Consider the following 9,709-nt stretch of genomic DNA (forward strand, 5'->3'; position numbering starts at 1 on the left):
CTGTACTCCACACACTGGTTCTAAATAACCATTTTATTTTTCTTAAAGTCAGTTTTATCCCAGCAAAGATTTACACAGCCTAATGATACCCCTGGGGAGGGGCCTTCCTAATTGGCAAGAGCAGAAATTACATCGTTAAAGGCCACACCAACCCTGTGTCAAAGTGGAGTGGAAATTCTGGTAACAGCTTGTTTCTGCCTGTAGGTTTTTTTGGCATGGAAACATCCCAGTCCTGGCATGGGGTGTCCAAGTGACAAATAGGTCAATGCCACCCCAGTGTTCCTCTGGAATGGTGTCACTCCTCAGCCTTTTCTAGTCCAAGGAAAAACATCCCTGGAGAGCTGTTGCAGCAGAACCGATGCCATGGTCGTGTGGGAGCCACCACCCTCTGACTGCTTTCCACAAAGCCTTTGCTGCCTGCAAGCCTAAGGACCTGCTCACCTGTGGGAAAGAAGGTAACAATGGCTTTTTGGAAGGGATGTGGGCCCCTGGTTTGAAAAATGAAGTGGGGGGATTGCCATCTAATGTCAGAGAAATGTATTACATGAAAATGTGAAGGGGTTTTGGTTGGACACAGTTTTTACAAGTTAATGATCAGAGAGGTTCTCCCCAGCTTTTACAGTGTCTCTGAAGAAAGGAATCTTCCCTGGATAAGATCCTTAGAGCAGACACCATTCTCCACTTGATTCACACCTGGAGCACCCTCCATGGAAACTCTTTGAGCAAACTTCCTGAACAGGAGGGTTGGGGTTTTGTTTTTAATGTAGACCATAATTACCTGGAGTTAATGAAGTCTCTGACTTGGAGCTATCACCAGTGTCTAAATTTCTTAAGCAAAGACCAAGTAACAGATTGGGAACTACCAGCACAGAGCTACTGCAACACAAATAGCTCAAACAATTAAGCTTTGATGGTTTTACCAGTGCTGGCAGCAACCTATGAAAGCTGGAGGAGCAAAGTCATTCAGTGACACAGATTTGCATCCCCTTAGAAAATGTATTTTGTCACTACCCTTCACATTATGCAAAACACTTGCTGCTTTGCATTAAACCTATCACCTAAAGCCACACACAGGCTGAGCTGGGACATTCACCTGACATTTGGAAGGAGGTTTTTGGTTGATTCCAAAGCCCCATCAAACCCTGATCATAGCAACTCGCAATCCTGAAAATTTCATTTCTTTCACTTTTTTTTTTTTTCTCAAGAGCAGTCAGCTCAAGCTAGTGACAGCTGAAACATCATCTCTCTCCATTAAGAGCCAGCTTCAGGTCTCTCCAAGGCATCACCACTTGAAGCCACAGAGGGGTACAACAGGTTGTTGCTGCAGTGTGTGCAGCAGAGCCTGCCACCAGTGTTCCCCCACTGAGCTGAGTCAAAGAAAGGCATAGAATCCTAGAATGCAGCAGGTTAGAAGGAACCTCAAAGATCACCTTGTCCAATCCCCTGCAGTCAGCAGGGACATCTTCAACTAGAGCAGGTTGCTCAGGGCCCCATCAAGGTTGACCTTGAATGTCCCCAGGGATGGAGTCTCAACCACCTCTCTGGGCAACCTGTTCCAGTATTTCACCACCCTAGCTTCAAAGGGCATTGTCTAGGGCTTGGCACCTTCCAGGCCCCCAGGCATGGATTTAGAGGCAGCAGAATCCAAAGCCCTCAGATAACCCAAATTTAAGGACTCAGGGGGAAACATGTTGGTGCAGAGCAACCTAAAGGAGTCCTCAACATCCTGAGTGTGCAGTAGAGAATTCAGTGGGATGCTAACACTAGAAACAACAAACTACTGCACTGCTTTGTTAATTGGGGTCTTGCTGCAGAAGCTCCTTTGTGCTTTTAGTTCCAACTTTTTCTCTGTGAGCTTTATTAACCTATAGGACAGCAGAGAGGCATCCAGCCATGGATTCATTGATCTTTTGGGCAGGAGCATCCCTAAGATTTAAAATGCTAACGGTATGCTCTGTGGGCAGCCAGCTGGCAGCTCTGGCTTTGTACAAGGGCCTCTGGTGACAGGACAAGAGGGAATGGATTGAAGCTTGAGGAGGCCAGATTTAGAGTGGAGATGAGGAAGAAATTCTTTACAGTTAGGGTGGGGAGACACTGGAACAGGTTGCCCAGGGAGGCTGTGGATGTCCCCTCCCTGGAGGTGTTCAAGGCCAGTCTTGAACAGCCTGGGCTAGTGGGTGATGTCCTTGCCCATGGCAGGGTAGTTGGAACAAGATGTTCTTTAATGTCCCTTGCAACCCAAACCATTCTCTGATTCTATGAGAGCAGAGCTTTCACAGCTCTCCTCGGACAATGCTTTGACCTTCTTCCAGGTTTCTGGAAGTCCAAGAACCTGTGGGCTTTGCAGGCAAAGGAGTTGGGAGCAGCAGCCCCCTGCTCTGTGCTATCAGTCTCCTCCCACAGGGCTTCTGCTATTGTTGGGCTCAGGGAAGGATTTGCATATCTGTGAGTGCAGAGCTAATGTTGCTCCCTCTGCTCAGAGGCCCTGCAAGGAAACTCCATGATCCTTCCCCTTTTTTTTTTCCTCCCCTCTTTTTTTTTCTTCTTTTTTTTTTTTTTTCCTAAGGGCTACTAGAAAACAAGAGGCAGCCATTGTGTCTCTCTGCAGCGGCATTGTTCTGCACCAGACAAAGATGGCATGTTTCTCCCATCCATAGTTTCTGCTCCTTCAGCCATGGCTGGCTACTGATGAGCAGCTGTGCAGGCTCTGAATAGCCCAAGGCATTTCCTAAAACCATTAAAAATATGATTTTTTCCCCCAGATATGTGCCGAACCCCCAAAAAATATGTGGCAGGAGGAGGGAAGCAAAGCTTTTGCCTTTTTGTCCAGAATATGTTTTCCTGAAATCAAACTTCCAAGGCATGGCCACATTTAAGTTCTCTGAAACATCTCCACTGATTCCTGAACGACTTTTTGAAGTCCTATTTAGAAGAATATTTCCTATTTAAATAAATTAATTTTGATGTTTTCTTTAAGGTGGGAAGGTTTAAACTCAGCTTTCGCATTTGGCTTTATGATCACAGGCAGGTGCTCATAATAAATGGTGGAGGAAAAACGTTTACAAACCAGCCCTGTTCCTCATCTGCCACACATCTGACATTTCCAAAGCATCACTTGGGGCTGTCACGACGAGGAGATGCTTTTTTTTTCTTCCCAGTCGTCTTCGAGTTCTTCCCAACCAGACTGGCCATCTTCTGCTGTCTCAGTCTGCAGCAGGCTTGCCATCTGCTATATGGCTAATCAATTCACAAAGGTGCTGCTGGGCAGTGCAGGCTCCCTGTCCTCTGCCAATATTTTCTGGAAGTTGTCAAACAGAGCTGAATTTGTTCTCAGCTGTCACAATCCTCACATCGATTCCAAGCTCCGGTGACCAGTGGGCTACGCGCTTGGCTTTGCAAGCAGCGTTTGCTCTTTTGGGCCTGGCTTTGGGGAGGCTGGAGCTGTCTCTGCAGCTTGGGACAGTGCTTCTCTCTCTCTCAGGCTGCAGGTGAAGAGGGGCCCTTCCACTGCTTGAAGGTGCCCCCTCCCAAGTAGGGCAGAGATCATCCCCCTGTACTCAGTGCTGCTGAGGCCACACCTCGAATACTAAGTTTCGTGCCACTCACTACAAGAAGGATGTTGAGGGGCTGGAGAATGTCCAGAGAAGGCAACAAAGCTGGGGAAGGGTCTGGAGAATAGGGCTGGTGAGGAGCGGCTGCGGAAGACTGTTAGTGTGGAGAAGAGGAGGCTGAGAGGAGAGACCTCGTTGCTCTCCACAGCTCCCTGGAAGGAGGTTGGAGAGCAGTGGGGGTTGGTCTCTTCTCTCTAGTTTTGGGTGACAGAACAAGAGGAAACAGCCTGAAATTGTGCCAGGGGAGGGCTAGGTTGGAGGTTAGGAAAGAATTTTTTGCTGCAAGAGTGTCAGGGATTGGAACAGGCTGCCCAGGGAGGTGGTGGAGTCCCCATCCCTGGAGGTGTTCAAGAAAGCTGTGGCCATGGCACTTGGGGCCATGGTTTGATGGCCATGGTGGTGTTGGGTTGATGGTTGAACTGGATGATCTTAGAGGGCTTCTCCAAGTGAAACAATTCTATCATTCTGAGTTTAAGGGTGAGCCTGTGGGCGACTGGGCAGAGCAGGACTCCAGATTCAGTTTCTAATTCTAGCTGCTTCCCTCAGGCAGTTGCTTTAATTGCGGTTTCCAGCCTTCAGAAGGCAGAGTGACACTTGGCTTCCTCACAGAGATGTTGTGAGGCTAATGTTAGCAACAATCACACAGCCCTCCCAGCAGCCTGATTAGGACTGCCTGGGTAAGAGACTTCAGCTCATCCTTGAACATGACAATCTTCACCACATCTCCCACAGCCCCCCTCAGTCAATCACTGCCACTCTCTGATGGGGAACCTGCTGCTACGCCCCTGGGAGATACCAAATCTGTCAGCTCCTCTCTGCTGTCTCCTGCTCCTATCAAAAGCAACGTGCCAAGCCTCGGGTCTCACTGCTCACTGTCCTGTTGGCTCCAAATTTCAGGACACCATGCAACCACCACACAACCTGCCTCTGCTTGACCTTGGGGCCACCAACTGCTTTGCCTGCCTTTGACATCACAGCAGTGAGAAGGTGAATCAGCTCACTGACTTCTTCACAGAAGCACTGGGGCTTGGACAAGACAACCTTTGAGGGTCCCTTCTAACCCAGTCTGTGGTTCTGTGAAGTCAGGTTTTCTGTCAAGGGACTGCCTGTCCTACAGAAACAACCTGCAGGTGTTTGTGGAGCTGCTTTCTGTGCCTGTCTTCACCTTTTCTGACAGGTAAGGGAGAACATGCTGCCAGCATGGTGACCAACCTGCAGTAGGGTTGAACACCAATGGCTGTGTGTCTGCTGCTTGCAGCCAGCAGAAATTGTCATAGGAGAAATCAGAGCCAGGAGTTCTGGGAAGGATGTGGAGCTTTCTGTGGGAATGCTGTGGTTTCCTTTCCTGGTTCAAGGTGACAGTGAAGTCCCCTCCAGCGTGAGGTGAAGGCCGAAGGTTTGTGAAGAAGTCCTTGATGGAGTCCTCCTGGTATGGGTGCACTTTGCTCATGGGACTACAGGCAGGGCAGGGAGAGCTTCTCTCACTGACTGTTATCCTGGGGATACTGTGTGGAAGGGCTGGCACAAGAAGGTTCTTCCCCATCCCATCCCAGGCAGGGTTTCTGACAGAGGACTCAGGAGGGTGGCTAGGCAGAGGTGGCAAAGCCTCTCATAACCTGTCAGAAAAGGTTTTGCTTACCAGATGATAAACTGCTGCTGTGACTCAGGAGCAAAATGCAGGACCTTGCCCTCTCCTATTCCCTTCACTTGCCAACAGCCACTCAACCTTGGACCCAAGCAGGTAGAACCTCCCTGAAAAATGTGTGTAGGATGCGACCATGTGGCACAGGATGGAAATATGTGGCACAGGATAAGAACATGGCTCAGGCTTCTTGGTGCTCAGCAGCTTGTGCTGGGTGCCTTTAAATCATGGATCATGTTTCTATCTGGCACAGGCTCTGTAGATGTACATCCCTGATGGGAGGATGTAAAAGATGAGGATGCCATCCTGGAGACCAAAATGTGACCCACCAGGTGACCTACTCCCTTTGGATTAACTCTCGGTGTTCCCTGAGGTCCTAGCCAGCAGATTTAGTGCTTTTTTTACAAGCTCATTTTCAACTTCTGGTTTTATGTCCTGTTTTATGGTATGTTTATTCCCTTTGGTTTTATTACTGGTTTACAGTTGCACAATTTCTTGTGTCTGCTGGCACCAAACCTCCTGTGAGCCTGCAGCTCTCATCCCACAGCTGAACTGCTCGCAGCAGCTACTGAAATCCCAGCAGCAGCGGATGGAAGCCCAAGACTCTTCAGCTGGGCAAAAGCCATCACCCTTTTGGTATTTTTTTTATTACAACTTTGCATCTGGATGTGTTCCTGTGTGACCTGGTCTAGGTGATCCTGCTCTGGCAGGGGGGTTGGACTGGATGAACTTTTGAGGTCTCTTCTAGCCCCTAATGTTCTATGATTCTGTGATTTTGGTCCCCTTAGAAAGCTGAAAGTGAAAACGTCAGCCTGAAGTCCCAGAGAACTGACCACTCTGCATTTGTTTGGGGATCACATCTGACTCTAAGAGATCCACCCAGCTGTGCAGTAGTGATTCAGGAAGCTATAAATGGCAGCACTGTAAGGAGCAGACTCCTATTTGGAGCATGATCTATGCTTTTTAAAGAAAATTCATTACAATAAGTCGTACAAACCCCAAGCTCTTCGATGAATTTTTCATGTCTGCATACCAAGATATATATAAAATGATGGTAATCACACACCTTTGGGGCAATGCTGAGCACCAGCTGTTTCACTGATGATTTATAGGTTGCCATGCTCAAGGTTAATAATCAGGAGAAACAGGTTACAGTATGCAATGTATTTGTGTCAGGTTAGGAGTTCAGTGCTGAGGAGATGATGTTAGGATGATACGTGTGGGTTTAATTAGCTCCAGCCCAGCTCCCTGCAAAACCAAATGCAACCACTTTCAGAAGGGAAAAAGGTTGTGAAAAGTTGCTGGTGTGGCTCAGCTGAAATGAAACCAGCAAAATGTAGCCTTGCTCTGGCCTGGAGTCCGTGTGCCAAGTGCCAGAGTGGCCACTTCCTGAGAAGAACTCAGTGCTAAGGTGGATGAAGCTGTTTCCAGGACAGAGAGCAGGATGGTTTAAGCCCCAAAGGAGGTTGAGCTTGTTTTGTGAGCTGCTGGATGTTACAGCCCAGTACAGTAAGATAACCCAGAATCATGGAATTGTTTCATCTGGAAAAGACCTCCAAGATCATTGTTTAGCCTGGAGAAGAGAAGGCTCAGGGGAGACCTCATTGCTGTCTACAACTCCCTGAAGGGAGGTTGTAGCCAGGTGGAGGTTGGTCTCTTCTCCCAGGCAACCAGTGACAGAATGAGAGGACACAGTCTCAAGCTGCGCCAGGGGAGGTTTAGGCTGGATGTTAGGAAGGAATTCTTCACAGAAAGAGAGATTGGCCATTGGAATGGGCTGTTTGGGGAGGTGGTGGTGTCACCATCCCTGGAAGAGTTTAAAGCAAGACTGGATGAGGCACTTAGTGCCATGGTTTAGTTGATCAGATGGTGTTGGGTGATAGGTTGGACTTGATGATCTCAAAGGTCTTTTGCAACCTGATAAATTCTGTGATTCTGTGATGATCTAGTCCAACCACCAACCCAGGACCACCACAGCCACCAAATCATGTCCCCAAGTGCCATATCCACGTTTCTTGAACACCTCCAGGGGTGGTGGCCATTAGGAAGAAATTCTTTCCAGTGAGGGTGGTGAGACACTGGCACAGGTTGCCCAGGGAGGTTGTGGATGCTCCCTCCCTGCAGGTGTTCAAGGCCAGGTTGGATGAGACCTTGAGCAACCTGGGCTGGTGGGAGGTTTTCCTCCCCATGGCAGAGAGTTGGAACTGGATGATCTTTAAGGTCCCTTCCAGCCCAACCCATTCCATGGTTCTGTGATTTCCTTGGTGTTAGGATGCATTGTGCTAGACACATCCTCACCGTGCACACACTGGCTGGGGGCTGTTGTATGTTCAGTGCCTGCCTCCACTTTCCACACACTGCATGTTGATGTATGCTGAGCAACCTGTTGAGCTTGGGATAACAAATGCAGCCTGCCCTCTAAACAAATGGGGAGAGCCACCCTGGCATAATAAAATCACCAGGGAGAGGGCAAGGAATAGGACACAGATGAGATTTCATTCTCATAAATTGCCTCTCGATTACACTTGGAGTATATTCACAACAGGGAACTCCAAATAGGATGAGGAAAAAAGGGGCTAATTCATTTCACCAGCACAGCTTTAAATCTCCACCTCTACCCATGCTAGGAAATTAATTATGGCTGTGATGAATGAAAGGAGAAGTTATACCAGTAATGAACATCACCATATCCTGCTTTCTGAGCCCAATAAAATCTTCTTGAACTGAACAGTGGCATTCATAAATGTCAGCAAAGCAAAACGTGAAGGTAATAGGGACAGGCTGACCTGGGTGCAGGCAGCGGTGCCTGTGGCTATGGGAAAGGATGTTGGAGCCTGTGTGTGGTTTTAAAAGGCTGGAATGTCTTGGAGGCTTCTCCACTGACTGATGGGACAGTTGGGAAATAGCCAATAAAAATGGGTGCTATAAACATCATTAGTGAGAGCTGTGCCTGGTGGTGGAGGGGACTGGAGTCCCAGGGTGAAAACTTGGCATAGTAAAATGCATTCTGACTCTGGGTTTTGCTCTGATGGCATCCAGGTCCTACACAAAATAACCTAAACTCTCCTGTTCAGTTATTAAACTCTGTGCCCTTGAGTTGCTACTGAAGGGCTTAAGCTCAAGGGTTTCACTTCCCTGCTCTGTCAATGAGTATTTGTCTCTCCTTGGCTTGGGCAGGGGCCACTGGAGGTGTAACAAATGCATTGCCTCAAAGAGGCCTGACCACCCTTCAGGTTCTTCTGCTCATATTTACTTCACCTGTTCTTAAAGGCTTGGAGAGGAGGAGGTCCTTCAAACTGCTGTGCTTCACTCCTGGTTTATCCTGCTCTCCTTCCTGTAGCTCTTGCCTGTTCCTCTCATTCCCATTCTCCATGAACATGGAGAGCCAAAGGATTCCTCTTCCTTTCCTGCAGCATCTTCTGTGCTGGAAATCAGTTCTGTGATCCCACAGGGTCTGTTTGTCTTCAGGCTAACCCATGGCTTGACCAGGCTTTCCCTGCAGGTTGGACCTTACCCCTTTGGTTAGCCTTAAAGCAGATCCTGGCACTGGGCTGTGGCAGTCCATGCAGCTGACTTTCTTCACCTGGGGTTTGAGCTCTTCTCATCCAGACCTCCTAGAACCCAGCGTTCCTCTGTTGTTGTGCCACACTGGTTCTTGCTCAGCTTATGATCCATCTGAGGTCCCCTGGCCCATCATCCACCCCTCCAGGTGTTATTTCTGCATAGCTGCAGAATCATAGTCACAGAATGGTGTGGGTTGGAAAAGACCTTGAAATTCCATCTAGTCCAGTGCCCCCCTTCACTGGACATCTCTGAGCAGGGTGCTCAGAGCCCCAAAAACCCCTGACCTGGCATGGTTCCAGGCATGGAGCTTCTACCACCTCTCTTGGCCACGGTTTGACCACCCTCAGGGTAAAAAAATTGCTTCCTTCTATCCAGTCTAAATCTCCTTCTTTCAGTTTCAAACCATCACCCCTTGTCTGGTTACAAAAGACCCTGATCAAAAGTCTGTTCCCAGCTTTTTTTATCAGCCCTGAAAGGCCACAGAAGGTCTCCCTGGAGCCTTTTCTTCTCCATGCTGTACAACCCCAACTCTCACAGCCTGGCCTCAGATCAGAGGGCTTCCAGCCCTCCCCAGCACTGCTGTGGCCTCCTGTGGCCCCGCTCCAACAGGTGCCTGTCTCTTCTGTGCTGAGGACTCCAGAGCTGCCCCAGCACTGCAGGTGAGGTCTCAGCACAGCAGGGGGGCAGAATCCCCTCCCTGCCCCTGCTGCCCACACTGCCGGGGATCAGCCCAGGGTGGGGTTGTCCTGGCAGTGCTGTGCATGTCTCATGGACTCTCTGAGTGTTTCACCCCCTCATCATTTCATATCAAGACCTTCTCAAGCCTGGCTGTTGCCAGGTGTGATCTCTGTTCCCTCCTAACCACTGTGTGCTCTGGGTGCTGGGAGGCCTC

This window comes from Indicator indicator, chromosome 31, assembly GCF_027791375.1.
Source record: "Indicator indicator isolate 239-I01 chromosome 31, UM_Iind_1.1, whole genome shotgun sequence".
In the NCBI taxonomy this organism is placed as follows: Eukaryota; Metazoa; Chordata; class Aves; order Piciformes; family Indicatoridae; genus Indicator; species Indicator indicator.